Raw genomic sequence first — 22748 nt, forward strand, 5'->3', positions numbered from 1 at the left:
TTTTCTCTGCTAAACTTCTGTTTTTGCTGCAGAACAAACATCAGCATACCAAATACCCAAAAAAGAGTCTGGAAATCTGTTTTTACTAAGAACAATAACTTCGTGAAGTTGTCCTCAGTGACCCTTTTAAAAGGTCATGGAGGCCATGGCTGCAGGAAGCATGGGGCACCTGACCAGTGGGGCAGTGCTCTTTTTAGCAGTATTAGGGGACCTGAGCCAAGCAGAAATGACGCACACAGAATCTAGGGCCATAACAACTCATGCCCCCCCTCTCTGTTTCTTCAATATTAGAGGTCTGCAGCATCACCTATGGATTATTCAAAAGCGCTTTAGTAAAATCCTGATACAGTAAAACCTCAATAATTCTACCGCCATTATTTTAAAAATCCGGATAATTTGAACTGCCAGCATGATCCTTGGGCCAATGCCCGTGTAAATCTGTGGTGTTGGATGTGCACTGATTCAAATGCTGCGGGTCCTGCGCCGATTAATTAGAATGGGCTCCGAATGAAGGCAGCGTCCAGGTGTGACCGGCACTTTTTTTCTGTTTCGCTTTTCTGAGCTTTGCGCCAGCCCACTGCAACAGCGGGTTGACCAGCCAGCATCAGCCAGCTAACCTAGCCAAGCTAGCCTAACCAAGTCGAAATAGGATGAAAGCAGAGTGCTTAATTCTGATCAGGTACAGCAGGGCAAAATGCTATTCAGTTCATATGCCACCCATTCAGTCCATGTGAAGCTGCCGTGCAGTGCAGCTTGACAAGCACAAGCCGATTTCAGGCATTCAATAGTATTCATGCATTTGCCTAGAGGAGTGGCTGTTATGTATTGAGATACCATGGAGCACTTAGTAGGAAAAATTTTGAAATGTACAACACATAATGCACAGTGTGGGGGCACCATCTATTGATAAATATTAACATTGGGCTTTGTAATAATAACATTAACATTAGCGAGGTCCTGGAAGTGGTAAAAGAATATGTCTACTTAGGGCAGGTAGTGACCACAGATCTGGATCTTGAGAGGGAAATAACTAGAAGAATAAGAATGGGGTAGAGCACATATGCAGGTTTTCTCAAATCATGAATGGCAGCTTTACTCCTCAAGAGAAAAATATACAACAGCTCAATCTTACCGGTACTCACCTATGGGGCAGAAACGCGGAGGCTAACGAAAAGGGTTCAGTTTAAGTTAAGGACAGCACAGCGAGCCATGGAAAGGAAAATGATAGGTGTAACGTTAAGAGACCGGAAGCGGGCAGGGTGGGTGAGGGAACAAACGGGGTTAATGACATCCTAGTCGAAATCAAGAGAAAGAAATGGGCTTGGGCAGGGCATGTAATGCGAAGGCAAGACAACCAATGGTCTTTGAGAGTAATGAAATAGATTCCAAGAGAAGGCAAGCGTAGCAGGGGGCGACAGAAAGTTAGATGGGCGGATGAGATTAAGAAGTTTGTGGGCATACGGTGGGCGCAGCTGGCAAAGGACAGGGTTAATGGAGAGACATGGAAGAGGCCTTTGACCTGCAGTGGTCGTCACGCTGATGATGGTGAACATTGGGCTTGTGTGGCTGTCTGGCCCTTCCTTTAATTTGCCGAGAACCCAGGAGATCCTGAATCTTAAAAATTATAGAGATTCTGTGTGTTATTAAGGACAACATAATTGGGTGAAGTAAACAGGGACTTTATTTGCAATTTTTCTCTGCAATAAGGTCATTCTTTTTGCACGGAAAAATTGGTAGTAGTTTCTTTGGAGGATGATTCACCAGTCAAGGGTAACCATATTCTTCCCTAATTATTTTCCTTTAGTGTCCCCAGAAGTCCTCCAAAAAATATTTTCAAGACGCCAGCACGTCAATTTTTTTTTAGCTTTTTATAAGAAAGCTATTTTTAGTCATGTGGTCGAACATTTACCCATTGTTTGCTTAAAGGGGCTTACTGTGCACCTGAAAAACCTGTTGGTTTTAAATAAGCAGAGTGTGCCTAAATGTGCCCAGCTTCAGTTCAGCATTGCTAGCTAGATAAATATGCTCTAGATAAAATGAACACTTGAAAAATGTGCACAGTTGTGCTTCTTAACGTTTGGGTTGCTGCCCTCCTTGTAGCATGCTCCATCATTGCACAATGGAACACAGTTATAGAAGCCTGTTAGCTACTTGTAGCTGTGGGATGCTGGAAAATCGGAGTAACTGTCTCACTTTTTGTAGGCATTTTAACCACGCCATGTTGGAAGACTGAATTCAATTCCGTCCTTGAAATCCGGCCCTTGAAAACCCTGGAATTTAAAAATAGCATTTTCAAGGCCTTGAAAACCCTTAATTATTTTGAAGTCCTTAAATATACTTGAATTTCTTCAATAGGCTTTCGTTCAGCCGGTTTTTAGCGGATGCTTCTTGAACGCCTGGCAACTACGTACTCGAGCCTACCAAAGCATCCAATCCAATCCGTTTCTGTAGCCACAACGCAGTAGCGTGATTACAGTTGGTTACAGTGGCGGCAACGAGTGCAGCTAAGCCTACCTTCGTTGTGGGAAAGCATGGTGTGCGAATAATTGCTGTCACGTCTTTCGTAGCTGCAATATGCCGGGAAAGGCCAATTTGCAGCAGTCGTGGTTAAACAGGGTGCTTATAGGGAGTGGATTTCTCCGGATACGTTAAACTCTCATCGGGCAAAGTGCAAGACATGCGGGAAAACCTTCGATGTATCATCAATGGGTGAGTTGGCCCTCAAAAGTAATATGAAGAGCGCAGAACACATTGCGAACATGAAAGCGACTACGGCGCATAGTACCATGTGGAAGTACTTGACAGCAATTGCTTATGAGCAACGCATCGAGCCGGCTCCATCAACGTCGTCGGATGTGAGCAGCCTGTGCAAAGCGCACGAGTGTGTGACCGACGCGGAGATACTGTGGACCCTGAAAATGGTAACATTACACAATTCCTACAGCTCGTCATCACACACAGGGGAATTGTTCAAGAAAATGTTTCCGGATAGCGAAATCGCTAAGTAATTTTCCTGCGGTGAAAGGAAATCTGCATATGTAGTGGACCATGGTCTGAGACCATTTTTCCTCTCATGCCTACAACAAGAATTAGAACAATCTGATGGCTACACCGTTTTGTTTGATGAGTCTTTGAACGACTGCCTGCAAAAAAAACAGATGGACATCCATTTGCGGTACTGAAGTACTATGCCCGAGCGGGTAACCACGAGATATACGTCGGTGTTCTTGGGAGATTCGACTGCCGAAGACCTTCAGGAGAAGCTTCTGGCTACCTTGGCAGATTCGCCGCTGGCGAAAGCTGTCCGGCTGTCTATGGATGGCCCCAATGTGAACCTAAAGTGTTTTAGGGAAATGCAGAAATACATGCAGCAGAACCATCAAGTTCAGTGTTTGGACCTGGGCACTTGCGGACTGCATACAATACTTAACGCTTACAGGGCGGGTGTTGTTGCCAGCAAGTGGGGCATAGAGAACCTTCTTTCAAGCCTCAGTGCCATTTTTCATGATGCGCCAGTGCGAAGGGAAGAGTTCTCTACTGTGACAAGCCAAATGACATTTCCGGTTGTGATTAAACGTGCCATTGCGCTTTGGGGTGATGCGAAAAGCTACGTAGAATGTGCAAAAAAGAAAGAAGTGAACTTGCCAAAATGTGTGTCATTCATACAGCTCTGCGAATTTTGCCAGGACCCACTGCTGTTGGCCAAACTGAACTTTGCTCTCGGCATCGCGATGATTCTGAAACCATTTTTCATGGAATACCAAATGGACGAACCACTGATGTTCTTTTTAAAAAGAGATGTGGAGTGTCTCGTGAGGAAACCTCTCACGAGATTCATGAAGTGCTCAGTGCTGTCAGCTTCCACAGGAATTGTTAACTTGCTCAAAATGGATCTCGCAAACCCAAATAACCATGTCAAGTTGTCATTGGGCATGCAACCGAAGAAATGGTCAAAGCCGCAAAGGTGAGCGCAAAGGACGTATCTGCCTTCAGGATGGAATGCAAACAGTTCCATATTGGTACTAGCAAGAAAATTTTGCAAAAGAGCCTGCTGCCATACCATCTAGTTAGGAGCCTGTTTTTGCTAGATCCTCGCCAAATGACCTCAAAGCCAGATGGAGTGCCTCACAGGCTTCAGGTAAGTATTAGATGTGCTCATTGTAGTTAGACGATTGGGTGAGCATGAGCGCAGTTCGGTCCTAAGTGAATACACAGAACTTCTGCAAGAGAACAAACACAACCTGCGGCAGTTAGGCAAACACTCTTTTAGCCTAGACGAGTTCTACCTTGAGCTCCTGAAGGTTGACTCATCCTATAAGCACTTGTGGAAAGTTGTGCGACTTCTCGTCTTGAGCCACAGGCAGGCAACTGTTGAAAGAGGCTTCAGTGTGAACCACCAGGTCCCTGTCGAAAACCTGAAGGAGATCTCGTATGTGTCGCAGCGAATCATTTACGATGCATTAAGCAAGGCTGGTGGCATCTTGAACATTGTAATAACGGAGGAGTTGCATAGACCTGTCTTGGCCGCACACAACCGATAACGAGCCTACTTGGAGGATAAAAAAAAAAGCGATCGAGCAGTCAAAGGCATCAAAGAGAAGCCACATTGAAGAAGAAATACACGGCATGAAGATGAAAAGGAGGAGGCTGGAGGCAACAATTGCCGATTGAACAGCTTGTGCTGTCGCCTACGCTGAGCGGGCAGAAGCTACAAGCGACATCACCTTCATTGTGAAGTCCAACAGTTTGAAGAAAAAAAACGGCAAAAGAAAAGACTCTGGAGCTTGCAGAAATTGATGACAAGTTGAAGGGAAAGCTTCAGGAGTTTAATCACGAGTCCACTGTTTGAGAACGGGCCTCTTTTTGTGTGTATGTGCAATACGTCTGAGAAAAGAAGCTTGTAGTCTTCCACCTTCACTCAAGCTACTACAGCCACTGGCCTCTGGTGTTGCTTTATTGGGCATGGTTCTGTGCATGTGGCTGTTTCAGGGGATGCTAGGAATCGTGAGAAGCTTTGTGAACAGTCATCGCTGTTGATAATTTGTCACTGCTAGGAAGCAGTTTCACCATCTTGAGTTTTAACCTTACTTGAATGATTTCTTGCTTCTAGTTTTCTAATAAAAAAGCAAAAAAGTTCATTGGGGAAGTGAGAAGTTCATTGGATGCATGATAATTTGCAGTCATGGGATTTTCAAGGGCTGTTTTCACTAAGTTAATTTGCTGCAACAAGGATTTCACAGGTTTTACTTGTTGCAGTGCCCTCTGGTTTCCTAGGATGTATTACACAGTATTTTGTTAATGGATAACAGGAAAACAAACTTTTTTTCCTGAATATTGCTTTAATTATTCAGTAGTTTTCATTTTTTTTTTGTACACCAGTCACCATGGTGTGTGATGTTATTACATTCGTTTCATTCACTTGCAGGTACAAGCACGTCATGTTGTCATGGAGTGAATATAGTGAGCTTAAAAGAAATGGTAAGTTGCAAGCATTGGGCTAGTCGGGGTTTTTTTTTTTAGTACTTATAGCGTTGAATAGAGAGCAGGTCAAGTGTTCATTCAAGCTGCTTTTGTGAGGGGATGAAAGGTTTCTGTGATTTGTTTTAGAGGACAGTTGACAAGTTTACTTGCTGCATTAAGTGGCAGAAGTTATGCCTTGCTGCCCCATGCAGCAGTTGTGCCATTGTATCATGGCAGCTTGTACAAAATATATGCTCTATGTGTGGCATGTGTGCACCTCGACAAGTTTAGCAGGAGCACATTTGTTGTTTATTTTTGTTCAGTCTCTGGTTGTTGGTCTCAGTCCTGTAATGTCCGTGTATTTCCCATAGTTGACTAAATGTGTGTGAACTTTCTTTCAGAGCTAGCTCGAGCCGTCGAAAGTCCAAGGTCAGTGATGTTTTCAGGGTTAACATTTTTTGCTGCATGAATTTATTATTATTTTTATTTTTGCATACATCAGTGGTAAATACAGTGTAGCTTTTGTTGAGTAGAAATTTGTGGGAATGGATGAATATTCACATTATTTGACATGCCAATTGAAGAGGTTGCTATTCGACGTTCCTTTTGAACAGCATTGAGGCCTTTTACCGTGCCGAATTATTTGGTGCTTCCAAATACTAAAGACTGATCTATACTGCAGTGAGCATTGCACTTTCCGTACGAGTAATTGCGGTTAAACTTTTACATTGATTCTCCTTTTTGTGTACTTGATAATGAAAGTATGGATGGTTTTAAGTATTGAAGCTGTTTGATCAGAAATTATTCCTCAAATACCACTACTCGTTTTGAATTCGCTTAACCCTAAATTCACTATTCACCCATGCATAGAAATTTGGTGAACTTTTTTTTCTTTTTTTTTACTTGCTGTATTCAGATACAGTAGACTGTCGTTAATTCAAACTTGGAGGGACCAGAGATTTTTTTTATATCAGTTAGTTTGAATTATCAGAAGTACACTTTAATATGATCCAAGACTGAATGCAAGTTGCTGTATCAATATCTATGCATACAAATAGTATTTTCGATCTATTTCTCTGTGCAAATGTAACTAAATTCTTTTAGGACAGCATAAAATATGAGTGCAAGGCAGTGATAAGCTTGTGTGTTGTAGTGTGGTCAAAAAAAGTTTTCAATAATGCGCTGGTTTCGCAATAGAGCAGAAACCTCAAGGGGTGAAAAAAAGGTCCGAATCATTCGAAGGTTGAAAAGTCAAATGGCTACAAAAAACTTCCTGAAACAGTTTCGCTGCAGCAAATCCAGTTGATGAAAAAATTGGCAGTGGTCGTCTGCTTTGAAGTGAAAAACTGTGGCAGTGACAGGGAGGGGGGGGGGGGGGGAGTGCTGGTTCCACACGTTGACAAAGCAGCTGTACAAGGCCTCCGCCACTATTACTCCATCAAAGGTTGGAGGCTTCACATATACCTCAGGTTATTCAGCTTTACTAGTGAAGTAGCATTTTCGCTCTAAAAAAGACCAGTGATATGGTAGTTATTGTCCGAACCGGCGCACAGGTGGGCTTAGTTCGCAGACGCGCATCCAGCAGCCGCATTCGTTGCAGGCTGGTAGCGAAGCTCAGAAAACGAAACTATGCAGCACCGGGGCACCTCTGATTGACACGGTCTCTCTTCGGGCCATGTCAGAGCTAACTGGTTAGAGGGAACGGTTTTTCAGTTCACGCAGCAGTGTAAACTTGACTGATCCGACCTTGGTCGCCGCTCTTTCGCATGCTGGGAGCGTCAGAGGAAGGCAAAACATTTTAATTAACTGAATTTAAGATAAATCGTGGTACGAATTAAATGGCTTTAAAATGCTTCGAAAATATAGCCAGCCAACCAGAACTCTGAAATTTGTTTAAATTAACCGAACGTGTTAATTATTCCAGTTTAAATTATTGTGAGTCTACCATAGAGTATTTGTCCTCTGCTATGGACAAACTGTACTTATTTGTCCGCATCAAAAAACTGTATATTATTTTGTAAGTGCACTGAGACAAAATGTGCGAGTTATAAAAGGAGGCATGGTGAGCAGTTTTTTGTTCTATGCATTATTTCATGCAAGATCAGAAGAAGAAAAAAGTGTTTAAACCTTGAATGCCCAAACTTTACGTTGTATTTCAAGTTGCTGAAAACTTGAGCAGTTATTTACCATGCATAAAGAAACATAAATGTGGTGTCAGAAAAAGATCAGCTTTATTTGCGACTGCATAGCAAGGAGTTTCTTAGTTCTCTTCATTCACATTCACAAGTCATTGCTAGCTCTTCTGAAGTGATTGACTGCGCAACGTCCTGCTGCCATGCTAACAATCACTCATTGCTCACCTTTTCTGTCTGTGCGCGACTGCTCGTCAGCTGACCTCATTCAGTGGGTCTTTTTAAGAAAAAGAAATGAGAGCAGCCATCTATTTTTTATGGTATACAGTAAGGGCCTTGCCTTCAAGCAGATGGCAACAGAAAGAGCTTGCATAGTATGCAAGAAAAAAATATTTCAGCTGGTGCTCTTGAGCAATGCAGGGCATAAAGGTTTATTGTGTTTATGTTGTCTTTTGGGCCAAGCTGGACAATAATAATTTGCAGATGAGTCTGAAGAATTGTTGAACCTAATGGACCATTCTCTGCAGCCTTGACCGCAGCTTGATGTGCACTGGCAGCAAGGGCCTCCTCACCAAAATAGTCGAGGTACTCAAGAAGGAAGCGGGAAGCTCCACTTTTAGGTGGGCATCTTGAGTTGACTGGTTTTTGTGTGTGGGACCATCGCCATCTTCACCTTTTGTTCTGTTTCACGGGCTTCTTGCACAACATTCTTTAGCTCTAAATACCCGTGTGCATACTTAGTGCATATCAACCATATCAACATGAATTTAATTATCTTAATTCTGTCTTAATTATCTCTTAAATGCTTTCTTTTGATTGCTGCTGTTTCGTGAAAAAAGTGTTGAGTCTCAGCGCTCAGTATGTAAAAATGTTTTACTAAATGGCTGAAGTAGGTCATTAGATAGCATATAAGAAAACGATGTAAACGGAATATTGGCTCTAAATGTAGGCACCCGCCATATTTTGAGTGTAATCTTGGGTGAAAGATGAGGGTGCTTTAATTCACACTGACTTGGTGTGTTTGTCTACTGCTGCTACCACATGGACACACAATTGTGTCGAGAAAACTGCCTTCCTTCACTTTTTGCATGCTGACGTTTTGTATTATTCTTTGAGTTTAATGTATTCCAGCACACCATTTAATCTGTGGCAGTGCAGATGTGACCAGAAATTGTTTGTTTGTATGTATAAAAGCAACCTGTAACATGTGCAACTGCAGCTAAAACTACAGCTCTTTAAAAAATCTTGGTTTCTGTATTTTCAAACCTGTGAAATACTTGTCCTGGGAAATGAAACATTGTTTCAAGTTTGGAGGTAGTGCTTTGATGGCATTTATATCTAGATATTGACTCTGCTCATTTTTGAGCCTTTTAACTATTGTATATAGTGCCTGTTTTCTATATTTGATATAACTATTCTGTGCTACTGCTGGTATACTCAGTAAAGATTTGTTGGCCTTGCGCATCATCACTCATGGCAGCAATCAGAAATCTTTCTAGCCTCATTCTCATTATTTTCTTCTGCATGTGTGCTTAGTAATGGTGAGCCACTTGCTACTATTTTGTGTTATTGAAGTTTGACCAAAAGACCGACTGACAGTTCATGAGTTTGATTTGTGCGACTTCCTTCGTGCAGGTTCTGGCTTTCACGAGCGATTGAAAGTTACCTGCGTGGGTGCACAAGTAGTGCTGATCAAGACTTTCTCCTCTCTAGGGGCCTACTGCAGGTATGTGTTATGTAGTTGCTGGAGGAAAGTAGACAAGATCTTGTGTCCAAACATGACAGACTTGTCACCCGTGTTTGATTACATTAGCTGACCGATTTTTTTTGAACTTCAGTCATTCAGACTTCATTGAAGGTGTATAACGCACCTCATAGGATTGTGTACATATTCACAACCTGTATCTCTGAGCTTGTATCGGGCGAGGGGGAGTTCTCTCGCTGTCTTTGTGACCACTGCCAGGGACACGGACTCTTTCCTCGCCTCGCACTGTGCACGTCAAGGGGTGAGGGGCATGCATTGCAGTTTACATACGCAGAATTAGTTCGAGGCATAACAAATCACCGCATTGTGCATTTCGGTATCAGTGGCATGGTGTGGCATGGACGAGTGCAGTGCAGACATCACGAAAGTATCACTCTGGTGCAGATACAAGCTAAAAATTATTACAGTCGACGACCAATTTTCGAACCCTCAAGGACCGCGAAAATGTCAGAAAAATCAGGCAGTCCGAAAAAACAAATGTGCCCCAAAAAAAACTCAATTTATTGGTTACTATTGAGTTAGAGGCCGGAAAAAGTGATTAATGGTCTTCTGAACCATGCTTCGCTTGCATGCAAGCAGGTCCGCCTGAATTTCGGAGAGAGTCGTCGTGTCGCCGTAAGCCGACGAAAGAGTTGCGACCGCTTGCATCAGCTCAGCTTGCGTCGGCTGCGCTGCTGCAGGAGAGTTGTCGTCGTCGTCACTCTCGGACTCTGCAAGCACTTAATGAATTATTTCTACATCCTTGAGCCCGGCGCACAATTCCAGCTCGCTGTCCACGTCCATAAACTCCGAAAACGAGACGGCCGAGGGAATCTCGACGCCTGCAGTGCGAAGGTCGTCGATGAGGTGCTCACTGCCAGACAGCTGCTCGACGACACTATCCTCGTCCAAGACGGCCGACTCGTCATTCAACATAAATCCCGCGTGGCGGAAGCAGTTGCGCAGCGTTGTGGGTGCCACCGACTTCCACGCATCGGCGAGCATGCTAAGTGCTCCAAGCAAATCGACAGAGTACACTTTTCCACTGTCGAGGCACAACACCACACGCGAAAGCAAGTGTGACCGATAGTTCGCCTTCAGGTTGCGTATCACGCCTTGATCCATCGGCTTTAGGAGGCTTGTCGTGTTCGGTGGCAAGCACTCCACTCACACAGACTTCAAGTTGTTAATGTGCCCGTGTGCAGCGCAGTTGTCAACGAACAACAAAACTTTGCGGCCTTCTAGGTCAAATTTACGATCTAGTTTGCGCACATAGCTTTCAAAAAACTGCTGTGTTATCCATGCTTTCTTGTTCACCTCGTACAAGACAGGCAGGGACTTCGTGCCTTTAAAACACCTCGGTGCTTTCGACTTGCTGATGACGAGCATCGCCAGTTTTTCTGTCCCCGACATATTGCTGCCGACCAAAACAGTAACTCGCTCCTTACTGTGTTTTCCACCATTGCAAGGGTCACCAGCAAAGGCAAGGGTCTTCTCTGGCATAAGCTTAAAAAAAAGTCCGGTCTCGTCGCAATTGAAAGTGTCGTCCGGCGAGTACTCCCGCAAGAGCGACTGCAGCTTATCACAGCGGTAGTCCGCAACGACACTCAGGTCAACAGCTGCACTTTCGCCACACAGTTTCTTAAAATTCAGATCAGCCTGCTTTTTGAAGTTTCTCAGCCAGCCGTCGCTGACCTTAATACCTTCATGTTCATCTGAAGCGCCATCGTCTCGGCTTTGTTTGAGGAGGGCACCGGAGACTGGAACTTTGCTGGCCACTGTTGACTTCAGCCATACAAGGAGGGCCTCCTCGAGCTTTGGATATGTGCCTTGGCTCACATTCTTCTGACGACACCCAGTAGACTTTTCTGCCGCCTCCAAAATCTTCTGCTTGTTTTTCATGTAGTCCGACAAAGTCTGTTTGGAAATTTTGAACTCTTTCGCGACGTCTGCCTGTGACGGCCACCTTTGACGGGCTTGATGATTGCCACTTTCTTCGCCATCGACTTTGTGGCGTACTTGCCTCGCTTCATCGGAACTCTCGAGGCCGACGACAACATCGATTCCTTATCCATTGTGAATCAGCACGCTTGGCTAAGCAGCACACACGGCGCAGTCGTCGGGAAGTTGTCACACCGACTCGCTGAGTGCCTCCTCGCTGCCACGTTGCACGTGAAAAATAAAAGTTCCGGAAACAGTGTCCTGAAGCCGATTCAATCAAATGCGAGCCACAGTAGCGACAGAACGTGGTTTTCGCGTCTCCACAGCGCGACCACAACTAGACCTACTCGCTAAGCTCGCAAAACACAAACAGGCAGTCGAAGGAAGAAAAGGAAGGAAAAAAAAGCATTGGGGGGCGGGTTACGGCAGTAACGTTGCGGAAGCGGAAGCTGCTATCCAGCGTCCAATTAGCTGAGGAACCGCCATGCAAGACCGACACCGGTTTCGAGGCTACGGGAGGAAAATGTAAACAAACAAGATGACGGTGACACAGCTCAAAATGTGTGGCAGTTGGCCTGTTTACACTTGGAAAGTCCGAAAAATCGAACAGCCCTCCCTAAAGTGTCCAAAATTTTGAGCCACATAATGCATTGACTTTATGAGGTATGTCCTGGTGCCGGGAAAAAGTCCGAAAAATCAGTCGTCGACTGTGTATCACTTGCAAGCAGAGCATGGGGAGCGGCAAAATTTGGGATTTTTCAAGCTGTTTTTCCTCAGCAAAGGGACTTCTGTTCGATTATTTGGACTATTTTTTGGGGTCCTGTTGAGTCCAACAAACCTGTCGGCAACTGTATTTGAGGCTCATTGATGTCATTACTATGCAACATTTAGGTAAAGAATGTTTGTGATGTGTTTCCTTTCATTGTTGAGTACTCGCCAAAACCTGCTGTTCTTTGTTGTGCTCTCCTTATAGCTTGTTGCTGGAAACCTAGTCAACTGCAACGTTCGCCAAAAGGAAGTGCTTCAGAGCAGTTTTGATCTTCTGGGCGAGTTGGTGAAGTTCAATCTCAGGGCATTCCGGCAGCTCGACAAAATTCTCAGTACGGAGGCAAAGGTAAAAGGTCCTAAAGTATTTTGTTTTTGTAAGTTACAGTAGAATCCTGCTACAGTGAACTCACACATATAGTAGAAACACGCATATAGTAAAGTGAAACTGGCCCCATTCGGCCTTCCTAGACTACTGTACTTTTCATTTTTAGTTGACACATCTGTACTAAGAAACAATTGAAAGAGCATTAGGCTTTAAAAAGTTTGCTCACATTTTTTTTTATATAGCATTTTTCACTGGATGATGTCAGAATGAATTGGTTTTTTGTTTTTTGGTTCAGCTCTCATTTTTGCTTTTTCATTGCATGTAGAAACGAAAGCTTCTGCAGCTGGTCAATGGCTTCTTGGTGGACTCCAACATGTTTGTCCGCAGCCTGGTTCTTTCTCAAGAGCACCTGTCTGCCTCCGACGACTATGAAGCCAGAGGTGAACTTCTCATATTTTAAAATTGCAGATTTTGGTTGCAAGGATGGCTTTGTGAACGCAGTTTATTTGTCTGACATGATGGCAAGAGGACAGGTTGGTGGTCCGTTGCAGCCAGACTGTGCAGAAGACTTTCACCATGATTGACAGGCTTTAGAGGTGTTAGATTTGCAGGGATAAGCACATGCTCTTGTTGACATGCCTTTGGCAACGTGTCTTCCAAGCGTTACACTGTGTTTCACTGTCTAGCAGACATGATACACAAATTGGGCTGTCTTGCTCTGCCTGCTGAGGCTGAGAACTGTTTGTTGAGCCCGAGAGACAGTATCTCTTGTTGTTGTTGTTTTTTTTGCCTGTTGTGTGTTTGTTATAAACTGGCGCTAGCAAAATTAATGCTTTCATATTTCTGGTCCCGTCTTGGAGCTGACAATATGTTGCACTGTAGTGAAACACACCACTACAGGGAATTAGCTTAGTATGTCATAGTACATAACAAGTGGACTTTTTTTATTTCTTAACATATCTTCCTGAAAATTGGCATGCAGATATATCTTTGAATGCTGATCCCAAATATATATTCAGATTTTATATATCTCATCTAGAAATGAAGATGTGGCAAAATAATTTATGCCACTTAGGTCTTTTCTTGCGGGCCATTATGGTGATTTCTTAATTAGAAAGACTAGTTTTAAAGTTATGCTGTCATTTTTAAGGGCCCATTGCACATCCTACAGCTAAAGAAATTTTTAAAAAGTCATCACATAGGTCATGAATGAATAACAAAGTAGGAAAAAAAACAATGGAGTAATTAGCTTACATCTGACCTAATTGCTAGTCTATTGGGTTTAATGAAAATTGGAAAGCTTTAGGATGTAGCTGAGGTGTTGCTGAAAAAAATGATACCTGCTTCAATAAAATCAGTCGATGCAAACATTATGAAAAGTTCCGTAAGGCAAAGGCATTTGATCGAAAAAGCAAAGCTGAGAAAATTGCATTCAAAGTTTTGCTTACTCTGCCTTTTTTGTTTACTGATAATATGGAAAAATTTCATGCTTTAGCATGCAGCCCAGTCATCGCTGAACACAATACCACCAAATTTACAGAAATCTGTTCATGTAAAGATTGTGAAAACCTCTGTATTGCATTGGCACTTGACAAAAAAAAAAGCTCAGAAAATCACTTGCTATTTTCTTTGAATCTGCCACACATTCACAAAAGTCCTGGGCAGTAGTCCTTGGTGCTGTCAGGCTTGTGCTTCTTGGCCATCCTCTTCACCTTTTCAGCATTGGTGTGACCCTTATCAGACCTGCACAGCCTCTGTTTATCTTTTTCAAGGCTCCTACCAATGAGGCAGCTCCCAGGCCTGTAACCAAGCTGTGCTGCAACAGCTCTGCTGGTTGCTGCCATTCCTTGGTTGAAGCGAGAAACTGCTTCTTGCGAGGTTAAAAACAGGACAGTGAGGAGTGTCTAATGCGAATGTTCAAGCTTCAGTTTAGAGCGCACAACGTCTTGGCGCTCTGCCAAGTTCGCCGAGCCCCCCCCCCCCCTGCAGGAGCTCTCCTCAAAATATATGAAAGAAACAAATGATGTTATTAGCGGCGGCGGCGGCAGCGGCTTGGCGCGCTGCCAAGGTCCGCGCTGCGCGTGCTTGTCGAAGCGTTGAGCACGCGAGCTCTGTTCAGTCGTGTCCGTCGGCACCGAAGCGACGTGCGCAAACGCCGAAGTCGACATTAGGCTTAGGTCAGCCGGCTCGGCCGCTTCCCACGACACGGAATTCGAAGCGGCTTGCAGCGTATCAAAAGTCGACATTTTCGACGGGCTTAGTCCAGGCACATCCACCGGCACTGCAGAGACTTGCGGTAACACCGAAGTTGACGCCGATCGGCATTGTCCAGCCGCGTCCACCGGCGATGCTGGCGTCAACAGGGTTTATTCAGCCGCGTCCACCGGCGAAGCTGTTGTTGGCGAGCTCAGTCCAGCCGCATGCACCGAGGGTACAGCAGCTTGCGGCATCACCGAAGCTGCAGTTCTCGACGATGCAGCGCTCTACTTATTCCATGCGCGTCTCTTTTTGCCGACTGCTTTTCGCGTGCTTGCTTTCAAGCGTGCGTCTCGGGCCATCGTGACACACGGAACAAAGACACCAGGCAGGCAAGTACACGCAAAAGCACGAAATTCGAGGCTAAAAGAAGCGATTCAATAGCCAAAATATCTACAATAACGATAAGGAAAAAGGCAGAACGAAAAATATATAAAACAAAGAGGAGCGCGAAAAATGGCGGGCGTGCAGGCGAAAGCAGACGACGGGAAGGAGCTGGACAACGCGGCCGCGGGGGGCAAAGCATGCGTCACGGCCAATCAGAAGGCTGCGCCTCGAGGAGGCGCCCGTTTTACCCAATCGGCGGCTGTCTCGCGACGCTTTCCCCCCTTGCGAACGGGTGCTGATTGCTCCGCTGTGCGAGGGTCTACAGCTTGCTGAGGGGCGCCAAATTGGAGAGCGGGAAACCAGCTTTCAAACGAGACCAAGATGGCGCCTATCGGTTCGCGTCGCGCGGAGCTACGGCAGCTTGAAAATGGGGCAAACCTTCGCGCTTGGCGTTCAATTTCGGCTCACCGACGTTCCTAAATTGCCGTTTTTTTTTATACTTTGAGTTGGAATTCAGCTATAATATATTGTAGAGGCATAGTTGGAACATTAAAGACTTCAAAATCGCAATTTTTGAAAATTGCCATTTTTGACCATTTTTCGCGATTTCAAGACCCGCGTCCCCCCTTAACTATATACTCTGCTCGCCAGCTTGCTAAAGCAACAGAAGTGCATGTGAGGGAGCTCTAAAACATGATTTTTTTTTTTTCCCCCATTGTGATTTCGTGACACGTGTTTATAAGAGCCAGGTGATGGCCATCCAAAAATATTATCTCTGTACTTTGCTGACGTGCCAACTTTCGCATTCATTATGAGTCTGTTCACCTGTAATTGGATGACTGATTTTTCGGAACATGAAAGAAAGACTGTTGCCAGCCTTTCTGATCAGTGTTTGAAGAGTGTCCTGCTGGAATGGCACTCTTTCTTCTGGTGTGCTTTTATCAGCAGGTATGACAGGGGGTACAGAAGAATACATTCCTTTGCTTGCTTGTTATTTTTGTAATATATAAAGCATTGGGGCCTCTTTGTGGTAGTATATGCTGAATGCTACGCTCCTCTCTCTTTTTATCAGAGTACGCTGAAAGGAGCAGCTATGTGCTGACCCATATCGGTGATCAACGAAACCGTATTCGCTACCTGAAGAAGCTTGTCTCACTTGTCTCCATCTCCAACCTCACGCAGGTAGGTTAACATGGCTGTTCCTTTGCAGTACTAATCCTGAAAATTTTCATATGCTTACGCTATTCCTGACTGTTCTTAGACCAGGCACAAGCATGCTCCAAGCAGATGCAAATTCTGAGCTACCAACATTGCAAGCGATGCAAGAAGCGTATCATATCTAATGTTTAGACTTGTATTCGATAATTTTGAATGTTCGGTCGAATAGTAAAGTATTCAGCATTTGATTTGATCTGATTCATATTAAAAATCTCAAAGTACAGTGCAATCCACTGTAATACTCACTGTAATGCTGTACAGGCGCTGTGGGTACACTAATAAATAAATAAATAAATATATCACTTACAATGATCAAATTCTTCAGATTTATCAATTCTCCCGTTGCCTCTATGTAGAAATACACCATATATAATGGTGAAATTATCTAGAAAATAAAGGATTCTGGCCACTTAGAAGGTGTGTCTACACCAAAATTTGCATGAAAGTTTGATCAAAAATGAAGTACTTCGAAGCAAATTATGTGAAAAGTCCACAAACGGACCGGTGTGTGGCGAAATCCACGATTGGACGTTGCGTACGGAACCAAGCTTTATCATCGTCGCAATCACTGGATGCAAGAGCTTGCATGGCCGCTGCATAGCAAACTTTCTCTCACAAACGTAGCTTCCGCCCTCACTGCTCGTTTGTGCGTTTGTGAACTGGGTGTGAAGTGCCAACTAAGTGCAAGGCGATACCTCTGATCCCACCCCCCAATTTTTTCAATTTTTTTTTTGTAGCATTAGCTTTTCTTAGCGCGTTCCTTTGTTTCACACAGAGTACAGCACTGACTTTGGCAGCACGCCAAGATGCTGCATGCTGAGCTAACATCACAGCGCGTTTATCTTTTGATGGGAGCTGCGGCGTGGGTGGCTCACTTAGTGAACTTAGCTGAGCACCAAGATGCTGTGCTGTGCACCCTTGACAGGAGCGCTGGTGGTGGTGGCTACATGCATGAAGGAATATGTGGGTGTTTTTTTTTTCTTTTTTTTCTTTTTTGCTGGTCCAGGTATAACGATAATCGGTTATTACGTTCGGATTATCTGGCCACTTCTTAGGAAAATGCACCGCACACCAGCGCGCATGCCAGAGTCAGTCTGTGCATGCGCACGGCAGCAGGCACAAGTGCGGCGCCCAGATCAGTGCGTCCCAGGTGTCACTGCACGTCCTGCAACTGGCACGACAGCATATGCCAATTTGAGGACGTGTGGTCCCTTGGGATGGCTCTGAGCTGACTGCAGCTGCCGCAGCCATTCTGTGCGTGAAATTCGCTAATCAAGTGCAACAACACGAGCACAAGAGGGGGTCAACAAGGGGCATATGAAGATGGATGCCCCTTCTTGACACATATTGCGAGGTGGCACTGGGCGTGCAGGCACACTCCAAAGCATGTGAAGCAAAAAGTAAGGTTCAGTATGAAGAACAGTTGAGGCAAATCGAGAAGCGATGGGTGGCGAAGATTTCAGGCACCTATACCACTGCAGCGTCGATACTACCTGCATGAGAAGAACTTAAAAGGCGTGCTAATCAACACAATTAAATGTCGAAGGGGTAGAAAGACAGTAAGGTAAACTGAAATAATGTATGAAACAAAAAATGCTTACTGACAAAAGAAAATGCTGGGCAAGCCTATACCTGAGCTCTTTATGATGGCTAGAACTAAGCTTAAAAACCACAACTGCAAAGGAAGCACTATACTTTTCATGGCCAGGTCTCGATGCTTAAGGAAGAAGTGTTACTGGCATAAATTGGATGACACAACAGATGGCAACTGCTGTTTCTGCGTGCAAGACAGTGAAACGAACATCTTCTTATCCAATGTAATGCCCTCCCGTCCTTGGGGCACCACAAGGCCACTGCAGAGATCCAAGATGCACTGGGGTTTAGGAACAGCCAGGGCATGCTCAAGTTTTAAAAACTAGAAGCAAGTAAGAGGCAATTAGAGAATTAGAGGATTGGTAGAGAAAGGCAAGAGAGTGCTTAGATGAAGGTAGAAGAAAATTGGCATTCAATCTGAAGAAATTTAGCATGCTGGGAATGAATGCCACGTACGCCTCGCAGGTGTCCATGTAGTTGGTGCTTAACCCTTTAAGGATTTTTGCCGTATATGTATGGTGGTGGTTTTCCATCCCACAAAGCTGCTTTGTGGGAATGGTTTCAACCCTCCTTTTGAAATTTCGTGCATAATGATGATGCATGCTCACTGGGAGGTGCTGCTGCCACCTCCTAGGACTTACAAGAAGCGTTTGAAATTTGTGCTGCCTTCTTGCGGAGATAAACAGGACTGATTTCTAGCTTCAGCGTGCCGCGCGGCCTGCGGCAACGCCCTTCGTGGTTTCGGTTTCATCACGTGATCGCAAGGGAGGTGCACAAAACTTGATTTTGTAGCGATGGCTACATTACGGTAGCATTTCGAGCCTTCAGCGTGGCGGCGCTGCCACGCTGTCACGTGGTTGGTTACGTGGTGCGGAGCAGCTGCCGGTAGCGTGGCACCATGGCTGATCACGTAGTTCGTCACATGGTTGGTCAAGTGACCAGCCACGTGGTGCGGTGCTAGCAGGTGCTGCTGCCGGCGAAACCAAGCTGCCACAGCTGTGCGCATGCGCCGTGTCAAGTGGGACGAAGATTAGAAGATCAAGAAGGAACGCCTAGCGAAACGGAGCGGCGAAAGACTGACTTTGCAATTCAACTGAGCAAGTTCCACTCGGCCAGCTGTAGCTATCGCGTCACTCCAGGTTTAACCAGACCTAAACCACCGCCAATTTTTTCTTTTTATCTGCACTTCCTTGCAGGGGCTGCAGAAGTTGATTTCCATCTTTATTGGCGCTGCTCTTAGCTTGTTTACCACCGACGCTCACGAGGTATTCTAGCTCTCCTTGTTTACTGAGTTTCCTTCGAGTTCTTCAGATGCATGGCAAAGCAGCGATGTGGCTGAACGCACTGCCCGTTCTCATGACACCGACAGCGATGACTCTTCAATGTTTTATGTCTGGAGGCTGGGACAAGGAAGTAATTTGACCATCTCTGAAAGTTTTTTTTTTTTAATTCGACCCTCAAAGGGTTAAAAGAAGCAACAGCCGGGCAACTACGCGGTTGCAGATAAGACCATTAGTTGGAGGTCCCACAAATTTGTTTCGAACCAAAAAACCACTTTTCTCACCAACCTACTCATATTGGAGCAGCAGTCGTGCAGTGAGAAACTCGTCATTTGAGTGCAAAGATGCTTTGTTCCAAGAAGCGTGCGAGAGAAAACACCAGATGGTAAATGCTAGTCTTATGCAAGTAGTGGTTTTTTGGTTCGAAGTGAATTCGAAGCGAGTATTTCATTTCAATTCAATTCGTTTATTTTCCAGAGTGGTACAAACACAAACTTTGAATGGCCCCTGGACTAGAAGTTGCACTAAGCAACTTGACGACGGCCCAGAGGCCACCTTACAAGACAGCAGTCGACACAGTTTATCAACAAAAAAAAGAAAACCGCACTCATCAAAGGTCACATTGAAAATATATGGGCAACAAAGCAGGTCTCAAAAGCGTATATATATACACGAAACAAACAGTGAGACAAAAAGAAAAAATCATGAGATGATATGGAAGCACACGGTGAAAGCACAATTAGTTTAAAACCAAGGCAAGATACATCAAATCAGGGTGACGCGTTAGAGTTTTGGGGTTTAATTGGGGAGATATATACGTTTTCCCCCATTTAATCGCGGCTGACACAGTTCAAAACCGCCTGGACCTCACCCCGTGATTGCGTACGCAGCCAAGCGCACGCCAACCTCGGCGGGCCTTGCTCTGATGGAACAAAGGAACGACACATTGGCTGACGCAAACAGGCATTTACTGCTACAGCAACAATAACGTTAGCTAGCAACAAGGTACGCTAATGAATCAAGGTCGTCCGACTCACCAGCAAGGTTACGAGCGAATGTTCGCCCACGCTAGGGCAAGGGATACTCCGAAGGCTGGACGGGACGAGATACGGGAGCGAGTCTCCCCGTCGCTTCGTCGCCCCGCTGGCGAAGAGCGGAGCCGCGAGCGACGCGCCCGCTTGCGCCGACGATCCCCACCGAACCCTCATGCCCTTTCCCGCGCGCGGGCTTCAAGCAGTCTCTCGCGCTGCGACGCTGGCGCCCTCTCTTGCTAGTTAATGTAACTGACAAGGGAATGTGTTCCTCCTCGAGGCGTGGCTGCTGCTGCACGGTGCCTCGCGGGAAAGCAAACACAGGGGACTGCAGGGCAGGTCCCCACAGAGTTATTTGAGGTTACAGAAATAATTTTTACATTCTTTCTTAGATGGAAAAAATTCCTTTGGATGTTTGTTTAGAAGTGACTGAACATTATGCTTTAATAACTGAAACTTGTTTTGGGTGCGGAAATAGGGAACTAGCTAGTTTGGGGGGTTTCTGGGGAATACATCTGTTGTTCGCTGTTGTAATGTTGCAGCAGTTTTAAGAAAATTTGCAGATTCAACGGACAAAAAATAAAGCCGGTTTAAGAGTTGATATTCATAACTGTGCACAAAACGAATGATCCTATACTTCTGAAATAGGTTGTTTGTAGATGTGTGCGTTCTAACATTTGCCACATAGCGCAAGACTTTCTTCTGGAGCACATTAATTTTATCTATATTTCTTTTTGTTGTTGAGCTTCAGACAAGACTACAATAATTTATGTGGTGTGCAAATAACGCTTGGTACAACTGGAGTTGGTACAACTCTTTCGGAAATGAGGTTTCTGCAGCAGGACAGAGTGCCTGCAACAGTAGACAGCTTTTTGCAGACGTGATTGATGTGGTGTTCCCAGTTTAGGTGAGTATTAAAAGTAACGCCAAGAACCTTATGCTCATCTACTATTGTTATATCTTTATTCGTATAATTGATCTTATTTTGCAGTGTGAAAACTTTATTTCTTGGTCTAAATAGTAAAACCTTAGTCTTCGTGGGATTGATTACTATGCAGTTAGTGTGGGACCACCCTGATAGTGATTCAAGCGTTCGGTTGCACTGCAGAGCTAAATCGTTTGGATCTTCACCCTTAAAAAAAATGCTACTGTCATCAGCATATATAAACCATTTAGCTGACTGATTAATAAGAACTATATCATTAATATATAGATCAAATAATAGCGGGCCTAAAACACTACCTTGTGGTACTCCGGTTTGTAGGGGCAGCAGAGACGCCTCAACATTGTGTATACGGACCCAGCGGACCCTGACTCTCAGGTATGACATAATTAAATTGAGGGGTCCGCCCCGTATTCCATACTGTGATAACGCACCTAACGACATTGTGGTTGAGGGAGTCAAAGGTTTTACTGAAGTCAATGAACAGACCAAGAGTAAAAAGACCAGAATCTATATTTTGAACTATCTGTTCTTTTAGTAGAAGTAACGCCATTTCTGTCGATCGTGCTTTCCTAAATTCATATTGGGAGTCAGTTGTTATGTTGTTTTTCTCGAAGTTATTAAATCTTTGAAATATAACCTTTTCAAGCCCTTTTGAAAGAATCGAGAGAATGGATATTGGCCTATAATTATTCACGACATTTATATCACCTCCTTTGTGCACTACAGTAATTCTAGCCTTTTTCATGTCATCAGGGAATATGCTGGATTCGAGAGCTAAATTAAAAATGTGGGCTAAAACAGAAGCAATAAATTCTATTACGAACTTTACTGGCCTCATCTGAATGTTATTGGGATCCAGCGATTTACTAATTTTCATGCTATGGTAATAAATGTGTGGTAGACCTCCTCAGTATCCATGGGCTCAGGAAACAGACTGTGAGAGGGACTATCAATTTTATGCCCCTGTCACACGGGCATTTCGAAGGCCCTCGAACTGATAGTCGATCGACTCAAAGGCGATCGAGCGCTGCTACACGGGTAGTTTCAATGGCCATCGAGTCAATAATCTGTCGAGTCAACAGAGCAGCGTGGAACTCTATCGAGATTTCGAGGGCCTTCGAGCGCTGCCCAAGGTTGCTAGCGTTGCTTCGAGCGGCGCCAAGCGCACTTTCGTACACGGCACATTCACGGTACAAAAACATGAACAAACATTATTCGCGTAAAATTTAATGCAAGCAGTCTGTACAATTATTTTAAAATATATTAGACTGGTTTTAAGCGCATTAATTTTGCGTTGCAGTCTCTGCGTTGCTTGCGTACTTAACGTTGACAACATGGCGGCACCCTGCCCGCCCGCTTCACAGCGATAACAGCTTCGTCGCTAATCCCTCAAAGCAATATCGTGTTCTAAGCTATTGTATTCGCCTTCGATTTGCCCATTCTTACCCTCGCATAAAGTTTCAAGAGACAAATAGCTCTTGTTTTTCAGATATCATGGCGATTTCCCAGGTCTTAAGCCTGACGAAGCAGCGCTCCGACGCAGTTGGACTGGCTTGGTTTTGGCTCGTCTTGTATTAGAGTGGCTACTGCAGTGTCTGCATATGTCCGTCGCGTACGTGCAATTAAAAGGGTTTTGAACGACTTTCGCGTATGCATGTATTTCAGCATTAAGTACCGTAGAACCCCGCTGTTACGTTCCTCACTGCTGCGTTTTCCCGGCTGTTACG

At 44.6% G+C, this 22748-nt stretch overlaps 2 pseudogenes across 2 annotated transcripts in view; both read left to right on the forward strand.

The window, feature by feature from the left end:
* LOC144114130 (short transient receptor potential channel 4-associated protein-like) overlaps positions 1–22748 on the forward strand; it is a 91443-nt pseudogene that overhangs the window by 44529 nt on the left and 24166 nt on the right. Inside the window, exons 15-22 of the transcript XR_013310954.1 lie at positions 5426–5478; positions 5862–5889; positions 8120–8212; positions 9228–9318; positions 12251–12391; positions 12696–12810; positions 16026–16135; positions 21340–21396. The product of XR_013310954.1 is annotated as a short transient receptor potential channel 4-associated protein-like (transcript). The remainder of the gene's footprint in view (positions 1–5425; positions 5479–5861; positions 5890–8119; positions 8213–9227; positions 9319–12250; positions 12392–12695; positions 12811–16025; positions 16136–21339; positions 21397–22748) is intronic.
* On the forward strand, positions 109–4987 carry LOC144114131 (uncharacterized; annotated as a pseudogene). The gene has a single exon (XR_013310955.1). The product of XR_013310955.1 is annotated as an uncharacterized LOC144114131 (transcript).

The sequence above is a fragment of the Amblyomma americanum genome, chromosome 1 (assembly GCF_052857255.1).
Source record: "Amblyomma americanum isolate KBUSLIRL-KWMA chromosome 1, ASM5285725v1, whole genome shotgun sequence".
In the NCBI taxonomy this organism is placed as follows: Eukaryota; Metazoa; Arthropoda; class Arachnida; order Ixodida; family Ixodidae; genus Amblyomma; species Amblyomma americanum.